Here is a 22,186-nt window from a genome sequence, read left to right as displayed (position 1 = left end):
CAAAATTTGGTTCTAAAGTGATGAATTTTTTCATCACAATAAGCTAAATTTTTTCATGAAAATGGACGGAATGAGTAGTAAATATATCCCTCTTCTTATCACTTCTCCTAATAAAAATAATCCATCCCAAAAATTATTAATTTTAAAATAAATTAATAAAACATTTATGACCAACTAAAAAGAAAAGAAAGAGAAACAGAAAAAAATAGAGAAAAACTAAAGAACAATCAGGAAAAATTCAAAATCAATAATAAAATAAAAATAAAAGTATTTTTCTAAATTAATAATAAAATAAAAATAAAAGTAATCGAAGAAGATGGAATCAACTATTAGATGAAGATTAAATATATGTCTTTAAAATACAACCTTATTATTCATATACAACTAAAAATAATATTTCAATAATATAAAAAAGTTATATATTAAAAAATTCACCAAATAAATATAAAATATGAGAAATTGAAAAGTTATTAAAAATAAGTGAAAAACAATTCAAAAGTAAAAATATCAAATTAAGAAATTAATGGTAAATTTATGTATTTTTTGCAATTAGTGGCAACTTTTTGAAGTTAGTAATTTAATGATTACCTGTGTTAATTTTTGGACATCCAAAAAAAAAATGTCAAATTAAAAAATAGAAGTTTACACATGGACAAGAAATAGAAACATGTAACCAAGTGATCAAGAAAAAGCGTATTTATAAAAAGAAAAAGTCAAGATTATGTACGCTTGACAACACAAACTTTAATAGAGTAAGTTTGCAAAGAAGAGGAAAAAAACGTAAGGCGTGTGATTTCCTCTTTTAATATTAAATATATACTGTACGTGTCACGACCCAAATTAATGAGCCAAGACCGGCGCTAGGGAACGAGAGTGATAGCTCCGGAACCCATAGCAAGCCTAAAACAACTATGAATTTTTTTTCGCGAATTAAATATATTATATTATATAAAACATTTTCAGAAAACCTTTTTAACTTTATCATTAATATTTGAATTACTTTTCGAAAAACATCGCAAATCGTTATTATAGATTAGGATTTTACCGAGCGACACCTCATGTCCAGCCCTGCCCTGTCTCTAATCATAATCGTGACCAATACCACTTATGGAAATTGATTAAAGAAATCAAACGGAAGTAAACATCATTCTTTAAAATTAAATATATATATACCTTTTGACTTCAAAATTATTCACAAACAGACGTCTACGGGCTACTACAGCGCTATGAAGTGATACATCCTTTGACACATACTTCAACTACTGTAGACTTCCAGAACAAGAAATGGAAATCCATCCTTTACAATGTTTTCACCTGAAAGGAAAGACTGTGAGGGGCCAGTATATGGGAATATACTGAGTGAGTTCATAAGTTTACTAATAAGTATTCAAATAAAAAATAAAACAATATTCAATTATATGCAGCCAAGTATAAGATCCGATTGAAACCCTAATCCTCGAACATGCTAAACATATGTACTCAGAAGAAAACTTATCCAATAGTCTGGCCCGGGAGGATTCACACTCAACCACGTCAGTCGCGAAAAATCTCTTTATTCCAATGGTGGGTCCAACCCACTGGTAGGTCCAACCTACTAGATACGGGGCTCAGGTTACACTATAACCGAGTTCACCCTCGTACCGCATTCGTATATCCAACTTCGAAATTCGTATTCTTTATCGTATTCATAGCTATATCAAATTAAAACTTGTGATCACGCAGTCCTATTGCCGCTCAATAGGTAGCACGTTCCATCGGATCAATACTGGTTTCAAATCAAGCGTATATGCAATTCATATATAGATTTTCGTACTATAAACATGCAAATCAAACATAAAGCAATATAAAATCATTGCTTGCATAAATACTTTAAAAGTAAACTTGTATAAACTCACAGTGACCGCTTATTCCAAAAATACTCTGGTGCTCAGAAACGTCTAGGTTCCCGAGCTCCTGGTCTAGCGGCTCTTTGCCTTGCCGGATCTAAAACTATTTCAAAATAATTGACTCACATCAGAATCCCATTCTAGGATTGATTATAGACTCGAGACACGACGCATTACTCTTATCGATTATTGTGCCTCTCACGTGTATATTCCGATAAAAGATATCTAACTCGTATACGGTTCAAATATCCCTTTTAAATAAATTCTCTTTTAACCTCGTTAGGTTAAATAATTCGAACTAATTGATTATTAGTCGATAAACTAATCAATTCCCATAATTTTACGCAAAAACGGGCAAATTCTTCAAAACGTATCGATCGGCCAAACACTGTGGGAGCGCACGTCTCACTGTGCGTTCGCACAGTGCATGACTGTGCGTTCGCACAGTATGCTGTGCGTTCGCACAGTTGGACTGTGCAGCGCACAGCCGCGGGTTTTCACCCCGGCTCCGTTTCCGACGTGTTTTCGATGTAAAAACGATCCTAACGCATCCAAAATGCTTAATCTATATTCAAAACGCTATAATTCAATTCTAATATCGTTTAAAAACATATAATCGTTCCGTGGCCTAAAACTTTAACTCGATGTACAGTGAAATTCATCCACCCAAACAATAAAACGTCAATTTTACCGTGATTCGTCACTGAAATACGATCGTTTTGAGCTATAGAACGTCGGAAACGGACGAGAAACGGAGATCGAGCGACGAACCGTTCAAAACCAACGGGAGTTGAAAATGAGAGCTGATGATGGTAATGAGTTCTGGATCTTTCTTTCTTCATTTCCTTTCTTATATATGTTTGGTTAAATTATTCTTTTAATCCTTCATTTATTTAACTTAAACCAATTCTCTTTTAAACTTTCTAATTTAAACAAACGGTTAATTATTTACTTTACTCAATTACGTACGTATTATTTATATCCAAATAAATAATACGATTCTAAAATTATTATTTTACATCAATAATCTTTTGATCGCTATTCTCGGGCTTAACTGGCTAATTTAAATTTTGGTTCTTGAACTTTTCAAAAGTTACAATTTAGTCCAAAACGTATCCGTGTCAAAATTTGAAACAGTCTCCGATTGACTCGAGACTTTTATCATAAATATAATAAAATATTTCGCGGACTCTGGCGAAATAATTATTATAATTTATTTTATATTAATTTTCAAAGTTATTTCCTTAATTTCCGCTAATCCGCTCAATATCTATTATTCTATTATTCCGATATAATTAAATTAAATTCTTCTTAATTTAATTTATCGGAATTCACAACATGTGGCACAACTTAATTATTCTAAAACATTTAGGGGTATTACATTCACCCCTTCTTCAAAATAAATTCCTCCTCGAATTTAAAACTTTTGCCACGTATCTAAGGTAAACTAATACGAATATTTTTGCCTCATATCTTCTTATGTTGCTCACGTATACTCTTCTTACGGACTAACTTTTCCAATGAACTCTTACCATATATACCTTCTTTATCCGCAGCTTTCATACTCTCACACAGATAATCTTTACTGGTTTTTCTTCATACGATAGCTCTTTGGTCATCTCCACCGCTTGCGGTTGAATCACTCGAGAAGGATTAGATACATCTTCCTCGGAATCGCTTGCCTTTGGCTGGCCATTCTAATGAACTGTTGTTAGCAAACATGTGTTCAAATGTTATGTCATCCGTTGCATTGCACGCTTACTCCTTTTCCATATATTTGACGTCGTTTGGACACGACTACCACTAATCCTTTTTAGATTTCTTATGGTAGATTCTCTTCTTTGTGTGGTTCAATTCACTTACTGAAAGTAAGTGCCCTGCTTATGGCGTACCGCAGTCGCTCTTTTTACTGGAATTACTGACAATCTTGTTCTTTATTCTCTTACTACTTTACTCGCAAGTTTTGGCGACTTCATTTCTTGTGCATACTACAAATTTCCATCTTTATAACTCCTCATGTTCTTTGAAATCATGTGTGTCGTCGCTTCTTGACGGGTTTTTTTTTCTCTTGCTTGCATGTAGCAAGGTTCCTTGTTTGCATTACATAAATTACTTTTCCAAAGTAATTATTTCTCATATATTCCTAGTAATCTTACTCTTATATCCTTTCTCTTATTGTTATGTATCTTATTATAATATATAACTTCACTCTAGTTGATCATAGAATGAAATGATGTTATGTCCTTGTTTCTTGTCGACACTCTGCTTGGTTAACTTATTGACTTCATGATCTTGTATCATAAGTCAAATCTCTTTTGAACGTTTGTCTTTATTGTGCTGTCTGTATATGTTTTCCTAAACTTGTATCGTCTAAAACCATATTTCCTTTTCACACTTCATGATTTCCTAATCTCATGAAGTTGAATGGACTCTTGGCATTACTTGATATGTTTAGCATTTATCTTCCCTGGCGTATCTTATTTCTCGATCCTTTGACTTCATTCCTTTTTCTAGTTAGTGTCACTTTTCCTTCATTTAAGATTTTATATCCAATTTCCAAATTCGTAGATTAGTTTTGTAGCCCATCCTTGTCAATAGCTACAACCATTCTTCATGTTACTTTGATCTACCTCTCGTAGTATCATTGTTCTTTCATGTTCTTTCAATAGCTTTCTGTCTTAGTGACTTATTATTTTCACTAGACATTCATTATCTAATGACACTTAATGTTAATCTGATCTTAATCCTCACGTTGTTATACTCTCATGTCATTACTGTTCTTATAGATTCTTGAATAATCCTGGTTCGATCCTTCGTTAGCTCTTTGGTTCCAAGAAGGTATTAGACTTAATTAGTTAATCTGGCTATTCATCTCTCTATTACTTTCGATAGGTACTTTGCCTCTTTTCTATTATACGTCCTTTGTAAAAACCATTCACTTCACGTTGGTTTATGAATCCGTAGATAGCTTACGCTTGAAATCGTAAAAATGACGTTTATAAACTTTTATAATAACCCTTCGTTTTCTTCTTGTACTTTTCCTTGTACTCGAACTCTTTATAAATACTTTTATTTACGACTCATTCTTATAACAACTCATTACTTCCTTTCATATATTTTAATTTGATGCATTAGTACTATCTCTCTTGTAACTTTCGTAATTTCTCGCGCATACTCCTTTGTCGTCGTTCTCGCATTCTACTTTTCGTTGTTATATTTCCAATTATTAATGAAAATGTGAAACATTATTTTCTCTAGATCAATTTAACATCCAATACATTAATATCTACTTGTATTTATGGGATGCATCCATTACTGACATTCGTTATGTCAATGAGACTAATTTCTATATCCTATTATCGCATTCCTTTAAAATTTCTTGATTCTTCAAGTAAAATCCGTGTTGAATCTTATACTTGATCCTTATAACACTTTTTGTATCTTTTCCTTATATCAGTCATTTGTCTATTTAATCGCCTTGATTCGTCCTAGAAGTCTTGCGAGACATTTTGAATCCTAAATAAACATCGCTGCCATTAGAATGTTTGATTTTATTCCATCTATCTCTTGAAAATTAAAATATCAATCATTAACGTCCCACGTATCTTTTTTTTCTTATCCTAATTACTTATAAATCGTTAATAAACTCTTGGCCATACTTCAAAATGATTGATATCATCATTAGCCATTCTAATCTAGATACAGTTGATGTAACGCTTAATCTTGAAACTACATGATGTCAAACTCATCATTTCACCCGTTGGTATGATGTCCTCTTTTGTATTCAAACTAGTATACCTTGAACTTCAATCAACGTCCTTAAATTACGACTTCACTCGCGGTATTCTAATATTAACTATTCATTCTTCTTCTTTAACTCATTTATTATATATCTTTCTATCCACTTACTTGATTATATCCAATGGGAGATATTACTACACTCATGTGCTTAATCCATTGTAACATTCTTCGTCACTTCTCGTATCAAACATCAGGATCTTTTATCTTTATTGGCTCTTGTATCTTCCTTTCTCTTTTACTTCTATCATAACTTAATTTCCTTTTATACATTATATATCTTGCTTTCTTCGCTTATCGTAATATCCTTATCCGGGTATCTTCGTTCATAATATATTATGTATCCTAAGTGTTAACTTACTTTGATTCTTCCGCCAGTCCTAATGTATAGAACTTTTGATTTGTGTACGTCTGATATAGTCCTCATCATGAGTCGTATGTTATTTTTCTACATGTAACGTCCTCGTCTTCTTTTGAGCGTCATCATCAACATCGCATAGCTATCGTACTATACTCTTCGTACTTCATCTTTCTTATCTTCATTTCGTGACCTTATACTTCGTGTACATGTCCTTATCTTTTAATTTGTTGGTCAAAATGCCCAACCGCAAAGCTCGTTACACAAATTTCCAACTTCTTTAACATAGTCTACGCAATATACGATCTATCTTTTAACTTTATCAATCCTATATGTCATTCCATCCACATCTGATACATATCTTACGTCTTTATTTTTTATACTCTCGTAGTATGTTGGCTAGGTTGGTTATTTTCAGCCGTACAAGTCTCCTATGAATAGTCTTATGAAGCTGTCGCTTAGTCCTCTGTTCGACGATCGCAACGGTCAACTCCTATTCAACCTTCTTAGGAATATTGTACTCCGATATTAAACCGATCCAACGGTTCAATCAAAGATATGTTGGTTTAACAATCTTCTGATATCGCGTAAAACTTGCATCATCCATACATAGAGATTGGCTTCTGTATCTAAGGTTTAAGCTATAGATCGATTACTATATTCAACTATCAGTTTTCGCACTTCTATCCTCTCATAACATAAAGTTTTAATCTCTTCGTTCAAAGATAACGGCATCCTAGTCCACTGGTCACTGGATTATACTTAACCATTCAAGCCCATCTTATCATTCTATCTCATAATAGATCCCAGACCTGTGACTATCTTCGTGTCTTTTCGAGATATAACTTCTTGCTCGTGTTCTCGTACACGTTCTTTGTACCTTCGAGAGTTGCTTGTAGGTAGATCTCAAACATTTCCCCTTCGTTACAGAGTTCCAGTCTAGGTCTACTCACATTAAAACAATTATAGTTGCAACCATTTCGAAATCTTTGAAATCCAAAGAAACTAATTCTTTTACAAAATTCATGTTTAAATTCTTTAAGCTTTAGTATAATTGTGCACTAGGGTGATGACGTCTCTCATCCCCAAAAAGTTGCCATAACTTACCCCTTATCTGAGCATAATGCATATGATGCATGTCCTACTAATGTATGAATTCAGTTTCTATTCTTTTCATTTAATGTGTATGTAGTGATGCAATTCTATTCATGTCATGGCAATAGTATATTACTATATCGAATCTAGGCACAATCATACTTTCAAAATCATTAAAATAGTTAATCTTTATAAATCACGAATCTTTCACCTTGTAAGTTCTCTAAACCTTGAACTCTGTAACTCGGGAAATTCTTCCATTTCTCTAGATCCACGTTTCACTAGCCTCGTCATCGCGTTGCATAATGTCGACTGTCCACCTCGTACATGATCATACGCAACGATCATTTAATATATCGATCATTCTTACGTAAGCAGAATACTTTCGCATACGTATATCGTCTAACAATCATATCGATCATACTAACAGACTCAGATCGTAGGAAGGAGAATTAAAATCTTAAAATCAAACGAAGACTGATCAAGACATGACTCGAATCCCTATGTGCTGCAGTAGTTCCTAGGTAGACTCACACACAAAACAGTCGTATCCTGAACCAACTGTTTGAAATCACATATTAGCCGAGGTAACTGGACCAACTGCTCTGATACCACAATTGTCACGACCCAAATTATTGAGCCGAGACCGGCGCTAGGGAACGGGAGTGGTAGCTCCGGAACCCGTAGCAAGCCTAAAACCACTATGAATTTTTTTTGCAAATTAAATATATTATATTATATAAAACATTTTCAGAAAACCTTTTTAACTTTATCATTAATATTTGAATTACTTTTCGAAAACCATCACGAATCGGTATTATAGACTAGGGTTTTACCGAGCGATACCTCATGTCCAGCCCTGCCCTGTCTCTAATAATAATCGTGACCAATACCACTTATGGCATAAATCGCTAAAAAGGTGAAACATTTTGATTTGTTTCATAACGTTTGCATACGTTTGGTGTAAATCGCTAAAAAGGCGAAACGTTTGGCTTAAATTGCTAAAAAGGAGAAACGCTTGGATTTGTTTCGTATCATTTGCATACGCTTTGTGTAAATCGCTAAAAAGGCGAAACATTTGGCTTAAATTGCTAAAAAGGAGAAATGCTTGGATTTGTTTCGTAGCGTTTGTAAACGTTTTGCTGAAATTACTAAAAAGTTGAAACACTTGGATTTGTTTCGTAACGTTTGTCAATGTTTGGCTTGAATTGCTAAAAAGGTGAAACATTTGGATTTGTTTCATAACCTGTGTAAACGTTTAGCTTAAATCGCTAAAAATGTGAAACGTTTGGATTTGTTTCGTAACGTTTGTAAACGTTTGGCTTAAATTGCTAAAAAGGTGAAACGTTTGGATTTGTTTCGTAATGTTTCTAAACATTTGGATTTGTTGTATAACGTTTGTAAGCATTTGGCTTAAATTGCTAAAAAGGTGAAAGGATTGGTTTTGTTTCGTAACGTTTGTAAACGTTTGGCTTACATTGCTAAAAATGTGAAATGTTCAGATTTGTTGCATAACGTTTGTAAACGTTTGGCTTAAATCGCTAAAAAGGTGAAACCTTTTGATTTGTTTCATAACGTTTGTAAACATTTGGCATAAATCGCTAAAAAGGTGAAACGTTTGGATTTATTTCGTAACGTTTTAAACGTTTGGCTTAAATCGCTAAAATGGGGTAATGTTTGGATTTGTTTTGTAACGTTTGTAAATGTTTGGCTTAAATTGCTAAAAAGGTGAAACGTTTGGATTTGTTTCGTAACGTTTGTAAATGTTTAGATTAAATTGCTAAAAAGGTGAAACGCTTGGATTTGTTTCGTAACGTTTGTAAACGTTGGGCTTGAATTGCTAAAGAGGTGAAACGCTTGGATTTGTTTCGGAACGTTTGTAAACATTTAGCTTGAATTGCTAAAAAGGTGAAACGCTTGGATTTGTTTCGGAACGTTAGTAAACATTTGGCTTAAATTGCTAAAAAGGTGAAACGCTTGGATTTGTTTCGGAACTTTAGTAAACATTTGGCCTAAATTTCTAAAAAGGTGAAACGCTTGGATTTGTTTCGTAACGTTTGTAAACGTTTAGCTTAAATTGCTATAAAGGTGAAACGCTTGGTTTTGTTTCGTAACGTTTTAAACGTTTGGTTTTGTTTCTGAAATATCCCGTAAATTTTTTATTTTTATTGTTATGAGTTCCCGGTATTAATTACGGGTCACTTGTGAATTCGTGACTTGATTTTTTGTTTGAGTAACTTGTAATCAGGATTGGACTCTAGTTGGGTTGGTCTCCTTATTTTTTGGGCCCAAGAGAAATTGGTTACCTTAGATCCAAGGGAATTGGCCCAAAGCCAATTCCCCCTCTCGACCCAGCACAGGTCTCGAACGAGACCTGTGCTGAATGCATCCGGTCTCGTTCGAGACCTTTGGTCTCGAACGAAATCATTGATAGGATACTGGTCTTGTTGGAGACCCTTAAGTCTAGAACGAGACCAGTGCAACATAGCTTGTCTCGTTCGAGACCAGCAGCTGCACCACATACCGCCTATTTTTGTTGCACATGTTAATTTCGTTCATCCTATTTAATTCAATTCTAAGCCTAATTTCATTCTTCACATATTCATCAACCCTAGCCGTCATAAACTCGTGAATTTTATGAGATAAATCGCTGCCAATCCTCTCCAAAACCTTGGTGTTCTATCCGTAAGTTTGGTCTTCATTGATTTCAGTTTTAGCTTTTAAACGACTTTCCGTAATTTGGATCGTTCTTGTTCGTTTGTAGATCGAAACCAATTCCGTTTCGTTCCAAATATTCTAGACTCACGTCTCTATGTATCCCAATTTGGTTTTCGCAAAACAGTACGCAATCAATATCGTTTCAATCGCCGTCGTTTTACCGTATTGTTTGTTCATGTAAACTGTTTCATGCTTTTTTATTACTGTCGATCCATTCTTTTTCGATTTGCTTTGATCTTGTTATATTTCATGATGTTAGATCTTTAGGAATGTTGTGATTCATAAATAAATTGATAGTGTTGTGATAAATCTATCCGTTTGTCGCCGTTTTGATTTGTCGAATTCACACTATAAATTCTGCAGTTTCTTGTTCATTATGTGGTTGTTGTGTAGATCAAACATAATGCCTAGGATCATGCTTAAGGGTTTGTTTTAGCTTCTAGGTTGTCGTTTCTCGATGATTAATGTTGCTTTGTTGTTTGAATCTTCCTGCTTAAGGTTAAATGTTGCTGCTGTAACTTCTTGGTGTAATGGAGGGAGTTGTTTGTTTAAAATGAAGATGATGGCTAAATGGACATTGTGGTCATAAAATTATTTTCGCTAAATCAAAATGAATCCTTCTAGTTTTTAACTATTGATTTTGGTTGATAATAACTTTCACTTTCGCTTTAATTTATAAATTGGTAAATTGTAAACGATAAGTGTTTTTACAAACTTAAGTTAATATAATTACTCGGGTAATTATATTTGTTTTCAAATATCAAGAAAATTGGCTAAATTACAATTTAGCCATTGAATGATTTTTAAAACTTATTTGATTAAGTTGATGGTTAGTAACTTTATATTTTATTTTGAATTATAAACAAAAATAATTATATTTAATTTCGAATATCAATTTGGCATGAAATTGGCTAAATTACAATTTAGCCCTTGAACGTTTTTAAATTTAATTAATTAATTAAATGTTTGGTTTGTAACTCGGGTTACTTGAATTCGAAGCTATTGAGTTCTGTTTTAACGGTTTATTATTTTATCAAGTTATCTTAATAAATATAAACTCGGGTTTATATTTGATAAACATTTTGAGTCGGGTTAGACTTGGGTCACCCGACAAGTGAGATTAGTTTGGTAGTTATTGGTAACTCGACTAACCCACTATTTGGAAATTTTTTATTATTTAAAGTTTATTAAATAATATTTATAAATTGGATTTTTAAAACAAGAACTCAATAAACTTGTATTGATTGTGCGTTATTACCTATTAGGTATTTTGGGTAGTTTGTGTTGCTCTGGATTTGTTTTATTTCGACATGTTATTTGTGATAGTCCTATGTTGTGTCTAGTACTCTCTAGAGTTAGGGTCAGTTTTTAATAATTATTTATTGTTTAGACCCGTCGACGTTTCGTGCTTAGGAGACGAACCCGGAGTAGTTGCTTGCCAGTTTATCACGTGGATTAGCAAGCAGTGAGTTTGTACTTACTATTTACCGCTTTATTAAGTATATGGTTATTTTAATATTAAATATATATTGTACGTATATTTTGAACTGTATTTATATTATGGCTCTTAGTTGGAACATGCAACCTAATGGGCATCATTAGGACTGCGTGCGCACCGGTATTGATCTGGGTAAGGTATTTGTGTAAATGTTGTAACTCGGTGTGAGCATAGCTCTCGGGACCAGTAGAGTAACTCGGTGTAGCTCAGCTCTCGGGACTCTGGATATGGACTAAGTGCGGTCAGTGGTAACTCGGTGTAGCTCAGCTGTCGGGACTAGACCTATTGGATTATGGTTATAGTTAGTAATTGTGGATTAGGGTTCCAACTATTAATCTTAATATCGTTATTAAATGTCTTAATCATTTTTAATGGTTTTCCACTTAATAAATGTAAATAGTGGTATAAACTCATGTCAGTATACTGACCCCGTTGCTCTCCCAATTTTTTCAGGGTTATGATTTGAGTGAGTTAGCTGATCTCCGTTTCTTGTTTCTGCGGAGGTTCCATTTATTTTAGTAAAACTATGAAACTGTTTTATCCTTAGACCGTATTAGTAACTAGACATCTTTATTTTATTCTAGTTGTTTGTCGAATTGGTTGGACTGGATTATTTATCACTTGGCATGTTACATTATTACTCTGGTTTATGTTATGCCTTAATTATAACTCAGTATTGGATAAGCATGATTTCTTTCATGTTGAATATCATAAACTGCTAGAACTAGGCTGAAGTCTCGGTTGCCCCCGAGCATTGGTTTTCTGCATGTTTATTTGAATTGTATGATATAAGGAAGGCTGGCTACAGGTGTTGGTACTACATTACCCATGCCCTAGCGCCGATCACGATTCATGAAAATGGGTCGTGACAATCTTGGTATCAGAGCTTTGGTTTCAAACCAAGGCCATTTGCATGCTATGTGTTTACTCTATTAAATATTGTTGTGTTTTAGGAACTACTGCGGATATAGGTTCATGTCTTGTCTTGAAACTTCATCTTTAGATTTTAAAACATTCTGCCTACACCAATAGGATTGCGTCGAGTCAGTCATATTATGTTGATTTGATGCTTATAATTGTTAATGTTATTTCACTTGGGTGAACATGTAATGTTGCTGATTTCTCGGAAAATCTTATTTGTTAATTGCTTTGTTTCGTACTTGGGTATGAAATTTATGTGTTATTTAAATTGTTCTTGTTCAATCCTTAGGATATGAACAACGTTGTTCGTACTCGTGCTCGTGCTCCGGCAGAGCAAGACGCTGAGGCCGATAATGCGATTTCCATGGAAGTCGATCAGAATGTAGCACCGGTTCAGGCTAATGCTGGACGTGGTCGAGGTAAAGGTGCTGGTAGAGGTAGAGGAGCTGGTGCTGGTAGAGCTAGAGGTAGGGGACGTGTTGCAGCAGGAGTTCAGGCACCAAGAGTGCAACAGGTACCAGATGTGCAGCAGGCACCGAACATGCAGGCGTTCGACTTCACTACTTTCTTAGCTGGGATTGTCAAGATGCAGAAAAATCAGGATCTTTTGTAAAATCAATGTACGGTACTGGGTCAGTTAGCGCAGCAACACAACCTCAGGCTAGTGCTGTAGCTGGTATTGGTGGACTTGCTGGTGTCGACCATGTTCTGACAGACAAAGAGGTGGTGATGAGCTACATGAAGTTGACTCCAACTTCATTTGATGGCAGTGGAGATTCTCTTGACTTTTTGGAGGAGTTTGAGTACAACAGTCAGAGGATTTAGGCTATTGATCGTCAATCAGTGATGCTTGTGGGGATGTCACCGAAGGGTCCAACTAAGGACTGGTATCGCGATGCTATCAAACCAGAGATGGCTACGATAACTTTGGGCTGAGTTTGTGGTCAAGTTCAGAGACTTTTATCTACCCTTCTCTATTACTGAGAGCTTCAGAGAGAAGCTGCTACATTTCACTAAGGGGGGTAGATCAGTGACATATTATACTACTGAGTTTGTTCGTTTGGGTCGTTTCGCAACAGATCTACTGGGTGATCAAGGGCGGGTGAATGACAGTTATGTTAGATGCTTAGGCTCGGACTTTGTCTCTTTGCTGATAGGGACAGATAGGGAGTTCTCTCGAGTAGTAGATAGTGCTCGTCGGCTAGAGAGCTCATTGATTCAGTTTGGGACGATTTCTGACCCCTTCCAGGCAAAGAAGGGAAAGAGTGATCTTCCTACTAGGGGGCAGCAGGCCCCAACGCAGCATGGTAGTGTAAACTATTACAGGGGTTCTTCTCAGGCTAATAGGGGGAGTCGACGTACGCACAGCAAGGGGAGGCATAGTGCTAGGAGTGCTCCGTACAGTTCTAGCAGCAGTGGAAATAACCGTGGTTCATGACGCGGGTACAGTGAAGGATCTAACCTTCCATTCTGCCAGAATTGCAGTCGTAAGCATTTTGGTCAGTGCCAGTTAGCTCCAGGAGTTTGTTTTACTTGTGGACATCCGGGTCATTTCTCCAGGGAGTGTCTGACATCTAGGAAGCAGATGTCTAGTGCTAGTGTAGCGCAGTCGTCTTACCAGCAATAGAGACATGTGTTTACTCCGTCTATAGGATATTCTCAGCGTGTGGTTCTGGTGGCAGAGATTATGGTGGCCGTGGTAACGGTGGCAGAGGTTCCAACAGTTATGGTACGGGGCAGAGTTCGAAGCAGCAGCCGCAGGGTCATGCCAGAGTGTTTGCACTTCCTCCTCAGGATGCGCGTGCATCAAATGACGTGGTGCAAGGAATAAATGAACACTTAGTTGATGAGACACTTAGTTCAATTAGAACATATATATCTTTGCCATTGGGATTAGTTCTACAGATATACATGATCAAATGGCCCTAGGGCACATACTACTAACACGGATAGCTCTTGTAGAGTTGAAGGAGTTGAAGTACCAGTTACAAGAGTTGTTGGGTAGTGGGTTCATCAGACCGAGTACTTCTCCATGGGGTGCTCCAGTTCTGTTTGTGAAGAAGAATGACGGTTCTGTTCGACTGTGTATTGACTACAGACAGTTGAACAAGGCTACTGTCAAGAACAAATATCCTCTTCCTCGCATCGATGATTTGTTTGACAAGTTGCAGGGTGCGAAATGTTTTTCCAAGATTGACTTGAGGTCTGGGTATCATCAACTTTGGATTCGTGAAGTAGATGTGCCTAAGACTGCTTTTCGGACGCGTTATGGACATTTTGAGTTTCTGGTTATGTCCTTTGGTCTGACTAACGCACTAGCAGTGTTCATGGATATGATGAACAGAGTGTTCAAGCCGTTTCTGGATAAATTTGTTATTGTTTTCATTGATGACATTTTGATCTATTCTCGAAGTGAGGAGGAGCATGCTTACCATTTGAGGACTATACTACAGACGTTGTGTGATCATCAGTTGTATGTTAAGTTCTCAAAATGTGAGTTCTGGCTGGATCAGGTTATCTTTATAGGACACGTGGTGTCGAATGATGGGATCAAGGTTTATCCAAAGAAGATTTAGGCGGTTATGGATTAGCAGAGGCCGAGGTCAATTACCGAGATCAGGAGTTTTCTTAGTTTAGTTGGTTATTACCGTCGGTACGTGCAAGATGTTTCTCGAATATCTGCACCGTTGACTAAACTGACACAGAAGGGTGTTAAATTTGAGTGGACAGACAATTGCGCGGCGAGCTTTGAGAATCTCAAGGAGATTTTGACTACAGCTCCTGTTTTGGCATTGCCTTATGGCATTGACGGTTTCATAGTGTATTGTGATGCGTCTCGGATTGGTTTGGGTTGCGTGCTGATGCACCATGGACATGTGATTGCCTATGCTTCCCGTCAGTTGAAGATGCATAAGGTAAATTACCCTACTCATGATTTAGAGTTGGCAGCTGTGGTTTTTGCGCTAAATATTTGGAGGCATTACTTGTATGGTGCTACTTGTGAGATTTTCACTGATCACAAGAGTCTGAAGTACATCTTTGATCAGCGAGAGTTGAATCTTAGACAGAGGAGGTGGTTAGAGATACTGAAGGACTATGACTGTCACGACCCAAAATAATTGAGCCGTAACCGGCGCTAGGGAACGGGAGTGGTAGCTCTGGAACCCGTAGCAAGCCTCAAACCACTATAAATTTTTCGCAAATAATAAACAAATACCACAACACAACGGAAGCAAATATACACAATATATATATATATATATATATACATACAAATATTTACACTAACTGTTCAAAACCTCGCGGGCTTTTGCTACCTTACCTGGTTCGAACTGGCCTCGCGGTACTATATACATAAGTTAGTGTATTAGACATATCACCAGCATCTGGTGCCGTGAACAAAATATAATACATGTAACCTACAAAAATATAAACAAGACAGCAAGTGTTATGTACAGTCAAAATGTACTGCTGTGTAAGCTACGACTCTGTCAACACTGCACCACTACTGCATCACTCACAGAAGTCTGAGGACTATACATATATAGCTGACTTATGGATTCCAAAACTGTCTTCTAACTAGGGCCAGATGCTAAGAACCTGAAAGACATCAAATGTGAGGGGTCAGTTTTGGAAAAATACTGAGTGAGTTTACATTTTAACTAACGATATTATTATAAAACATAGCATCGCATTACAATAAAACAATAATATAAAAGTAATATATATAAACATGTATTTGATTCGTCCGAAACTAATATCCTAGCATGCGACACAACTTTCGAATGATCATATCATACTGATCCAATTGGTCCGACCCGGGAGTATTCACACTCTGCCTCGTCGATCGCGACCCAATTCTTAATCCTAAAGTGTGAGTCCAACTCACTAGATACGGGGACTCCAGACTACACCATAGCCAAGTACTCGCTCATATCGAATTCATTATCCTACTTCGAAATTCATATTCATATCATATCATACATGTATATATCATATCATTTCTCAAATGCAAACACGCTTTACCGACTCGATACTGGTGATCACACAGCCTACTGACATCCAATAGGTAGCTAGTTTCTTCGGATTGCATACTGGTCTCTCGTATATAAATTCGATAGAAACATATATCATGCGATGCGTATAAACAATATACATATCTATGTAAAATAACTTTAATATATATATAATACGCGAAAGTAAAGTGCAACTCACAAAAACTGCAATCCAATCAATGACGTGATCGATGAAATGATATGCTCTCGCGATCCCACGTCTACTGACCTCTTTGCTCGCTTACACGTCTGATACATAATAATTAACGTTTAATAATTAGACGTGAATCGCGTGTTTTACGTATAGTACTTTCAACTTCTAGGGTTTAGTTTCATTTTTAATATTATTCGTGAACTCGATATTCCTTTATTGTATTCACGATATACCGAACTCTATTTCTCGTATTCGAAAATCATATAACACTCTTAACGTTTCTCGTTATCTTTAATTATCGAAAACGTCGAGCTAAAACTTTACTTTTAAATTATCGGGGTCCTTAATCGTTTTTAGTGTCTAATATTCAAAAATATTGATATCCCGCTCAATTAGGGCTAAAATCCCATTTTGGTCCCCATGGACCCACTATGCGGCGCACAAGGTCACTGTGCGTCCGCACAGTGTAGTGTGCGATCGCACACCGAGTGCAGCCCCCAAAAAATCGATTTCCGGGGCTTTTCGTCCATTCCGTCATGCTTATAACACTTTCCTATTCAAAACCCGTAACTCCGTTTTCACCAAAACGTCAAAATAACCTCAAAAACGTCAAATTCAATCCTAATACGCAAAATTCACCAAAACGGCCATATATTTCGAATTTTAACCAAAATTCTCGAAGCTTTACTTTAAAACAAAGCTTGATATTGATAGAGGACAAGATTCTGAAGAGATTGACGCGAAAATCGCTCGAATCGGACGTCGAACGGAGAAACGGCGACGAAACGACGATATTCGATCGGTGAATGAAGTTTCTGGAGCCTTTCTCTCTTCTTCTTCTGATTTCATTATTCATAAACATAACCTTATATATTAAGGTTAAAGTGCTTCTTTAACCCTTGTTTTGTTTATTTGTTACAACTTATATTTCAAACTTTTCTTTTATACAATTTAGTCCATAACTAAATTAACTAAACACTTGAATTACACCCTATACATATTATTTATATCCAATAAATAATGCGAATCCGATATAAATATTTTTCCGTTAAAATCTATAAATTTCTATTTTCGAAACATAGTGGTTAAATTATCACATTAGTCCCTGAACTTCATTTTGGAATATTTCTTGACATTTTTCCTTTAATTCCAATTCCTACTTTCCAACTAGGATATAATATTAAGTACCTCGTCGTTAACTTCTCGAAACTGACCTACTTGAAGTTTATTTATCTTGATTCCTCAAAAATCTTTACGATATTACCATTCCGGCAACTCAAAACTGGACACGTGGTCCAATTAGATAATTTAATCTTTTGGGGTATTACATTCTTCCCCCCTTATAAAAATTCGTCCTCGAATTTTCATAAGACTTGTTGAAACTTTAAAATTTTACTTATGCTTTTCTTGACGTCCATTACTACGCGTCAGTCATAGTTTCTTCTTTTACTTTAACTCTTAGCTCTTCACCTATAGCTGTGATTTTGTACTTATTGTTAATCGATTATCTATTCTGCTTATAGTATCTCCTTGCCATCGCGTAGCTGAGAATCTTCTCAAAGTAGCGTCACCTTAGATGTATCTTGGATATCGCAATCCTTGCATCACTGCCCTTTTAGTCAGGATCTTTCCTCAGATTATCCTTAGCGTCGTATAATCTTTTGATTAGTATCTCATCGATTTAGTACTTCTCTCTTGATGAAACATTTGCTTTACTCATACATTTATGAGCATTTGCTTATATAGTTGTAAGTTTATGACCATATCCTTACTGTCATCCTCCCTTATCTTCTTCCTTTCTTAAGTTGTTAACTCTATTTCTTACTTCTCTTTCTTTCACTTTCAGACATTTAGCTTCTTTTAATCATCCCTTTTTGGGTTATACTCCGTCTACCATAATCGCTCTTTCTTATAGAAGTTAAGTTCGATATACCTTCTATTACCTTTAGTCTTCTTTTTCCCTTCCTTTTTGCTACTGTGAACTTCGTGTTGTGTTGTTGTTCGTGATCCTTCAGCCTTTACCATTGCCTTAAACGTGCTGCTTCACATTACTTTCGATCGTGTAGCTTGTACAGTTGTTTTTATTTGCTGATACTATCCGTATTCTTATCCTCTTTACTTCCCTCTAGTTGCTCCTTTAAATATTGTTTCGAGTCTCTTATTGACTTATCAGTCAAAGTTGTCTTTCCTTTACTTCACGATTCCTTATTTACGTTGATCTCATAAGAATTTCATATGTTTCTTAACATCTAGCTTTCTTAAGAATTCTTATTACTAACTAACTTTCGCGTAACTTCATCATTACCTTTAATCTTTAACTGATTTAATAGATCGTTAATAACTTATCTTCTTTTGTACTCAAGTTTTCCTAAATCCGACAATCCTATAGGTTTTCATCACTTCCTCTATCATAATTCCTTCTCACTATATAAACAACTTTCTCTTTCATCTTATACTTCTACTTTTTTACTTTCGAATAGTTTCACTCTTCAAAATATTATCTTAGCACTAATGGTGATCGTTCCTTAGTTTATCTTTATTATGTCTTTCATCTACTTCTTAAAATGTCTTCCGATTATTCTGAACATTTAGATTGTACTTGACTTTGTAATTCCCAAATTAGTGAATAGTTTCAATTTTGTTATCCTATGCACCTTATGCCTCTTTAATACTTATAACGTAGCTTTAATTGTCTTAAGGAATTTAGCCTTTTTTGTATTAATACCGACTTTCGTCCTGATGACATCGTGACTTCCTATATATAGTACACTCCTATTTGTCCAATAGCAATGAAGTATCGTCTTATTGTTTATTTATTATATCCATTACGTCTTCTCCCCGTTTATAACATCTTTATTACTACTGTTCTATTCCGACAATCCTTCTAATATATTTCTAGAACTTTCCACTTTTCTAATCATCTTGCTAGATTTCGGGAATACATGCATTTTCTATCATACTTTCTTCCATGTTCTTCCCCATTCTTACATTTACTGATACGTATGTCTATATACGTAGTCTTTATCTTTATACTTGGGTTCTTCTCTTTTACTTTTCCCCTTTCTGTTAACGCACTCATAATTCTAATACTGATGTGAGTAGCTTCACTTGATATCAGTCATATAACATCGTTTATCTCTTGATTCATCTAACTTTGAACCTTCACACCGTACAAGATCGTCTTCTCCGTCGTTTCGTATCCTTTACTTCCTTTCTTTCGTCTAACATGACTCTATGTCATTTCATCCTTTGTTCTAACATGAGGACATATATTGTATCCTCAGGCATTGCCAATGCATCGCACCTTGACTGCGTATGCTCTCCGGCGATAACTCCTTATTTGCATTTTACCTTAGCCTCGTTAGCTTTGTTATAATTAATCGTTAACATGGCTTAATTCCGTTATTGGGATTTCTTTTACAAGTATTATCCTCATTTATTAAGAATCGTTTATTATCCGATCCAGAGTTTCACATCTGAGTTCACTTACTGAACACAAAGATTTCAAAACATCCTTTGGCTGGCCAGCTTTTTTAAACTACTTTTCATAAATCATTTGAAATCGTCCATACAATTGTAGCTCAGAGTGATGACACCTCTCATCACTAAAGGGTTGCTCAAAATTGCATTTTCTTTATCTTTGTAAAGATATGATGCATGATCTAAGATTTTGAAAATCATTCTTTTATGCAGTCCTATCGTGATTATGCGATGTCATATACGATGACTGAGCACAATTTTATTTTGAAAAATCTTAAAAAAAATCATACTTTTCGTAAAACATAAGTTTATCCCAGTTTGTACACTATGCGACTATTAACGGCTTTCTTTATTATTATTGAGTACATTTCAAATTTTTATATTGATGTCACCTACTGTCGTTTTCCCTGACTATTCTTCTGTCATATCACCTCTTTTTCCATATCTCCGATTACTCAATTCGAGTCAAAGTTCCCTATTGTTGTAATCACTACATCCACTGCTTCGATACACTGTATCATGTCATATACAAACGCAGGTACCGATGTTCTACATTGATTCCCTTTTTAGTAGCCCATCTTTTCCTTTACGACTTCTAGAACGTAATATAGGAATCACGTTCGCGATAATGTATTATGTATTGTTTATTATATGATTGTTATCGTAAATCATGTTTATATGTTCTTTTATTAGGTACGTCACCGGCGACATCTCTTCCTATAGCTTTTCGCTATCTGAAGTATTATCCTATAGGTATATCCTAATTATTATACTCTATTATGCAATGCAACAAAAATATATATACAGTAATTCAACCACATAAACACAAATACACAAAGCATATAAATCGCTAATACCTTGAGGTGCCTGATGCGGAACGCTAAGTTCCCTAATGACTACGCCAGTGTGTCAGCCCCTAACTCTTCTACCGGAGTTGCCTCCGCCTCTATGCATAAAGTGGGGGTTAGTCTTAATACCAGAGGATGGGTTGACGTAATTAGGATGAAACTCACGCCCAAAATAGAAGGGTCGAACGGGATCGCCCTCCCACTGACAGTCAGTCTCGATCCTACGGGCCATCATAGTAAGCGTCCCAAAATGTTCACCTACATACTCATATAGCTCACCATACTCAGGTCCTAAGCCTCTGACGTATCTACGGTTGATAGTTCTGTTATCTTCGTTCAGATCGGGGACTCCCTCAACCATTCGTAGAAAATCAGAAGAATACAGCCCTACTGTTAGCATTCCTCGGAGAGAAGGAGAACATCTGCCTCCTAACTTGGTTTATAGCTATTTGTGCCTGATCGTTTGCTATTTCTGCGTCTTCTCTCAAATTGCGGTATCTCCACACCCTAGACAAGAAATGCTCACTTTTGTATTCTTCAATGTCTGATTCATCTAACAGTTCCTCTTCCTCAAAATCCTCTTCTTCTAATTCTTCCTCTAGGTTCTCTTCTGGGTCCTCCTCTGGATCCTCTTCAGGATCCTCCTCCGGATCTCCCTCCGGATCTTCCTCATGATCCTCTTCTTCCTCACTATACTTTATTTCTGGCGAATGGGTTCTACCTCTGGCTCCAGAAGAACTACCAATCTCTGATACAGACATATAGCCATTCTGATAAATTTCTAGCGATCTTCTAATATCTGCGTGGAATCTGTTCTGATGGACACCAGATGGTTCGCCTACTTCATTCCGTTCTTCAGCAACATGTGACTGAGCTCTTGTTCTGTCCAGACATGTTGAAAAGAAACAATTTCAAACATAAGCGAGCATCTGAGCCCATTTCCACACGCAATCCCAATATTAACTGATAAGATACTGTAATCATTTAGCATTTAATCCAACTGCATGTAGTTCGCAAGAAAATAACCATTTAGTAATTCTAGCGCAAGTAGTAAACACTTAGTTGCCTCAGTCGTTCGTATACGCAGATACTAATAACTTATTAGCTTAATAACCCTGATTCGCGCGCTATGCCACATACTGCTAATACACATATCAAACAAATACAAGCAACTAAGGTCCGACTCTTTTGCTGCAATAGTTCCTAGGTTTACTTACTGACAGAATATCCCAAATCAAACAGACACTCAGACAAAACACTGAAACAAACTTGCAGTGGTAACTGGACTAACTGCTCTCAAATAAACACTGAAACAAACTTGCATTGGTAACTGGACCAACTGCTATGATACCAACATTGTCACGACCCAAAAGAA

Source organism: Mercurialis annua, linkage group LG3, assembly GCF_937616625.2.
Source record: "Mercurialis annua linkage group LG3, ddMerAnnu1.2, whole genome shotgun sequence".
NCBI lineage: Eukaryota > Viridiplantae > Streptophyta > Magnoliopsida > Malpighiales > Euphorbiaceae > Mercurialis > Mercurialis annua.
The sequence above is the reverse complement of the archived record's forward strand: the minus strand, read 5'-3'. Positions refer to the sequence as shown.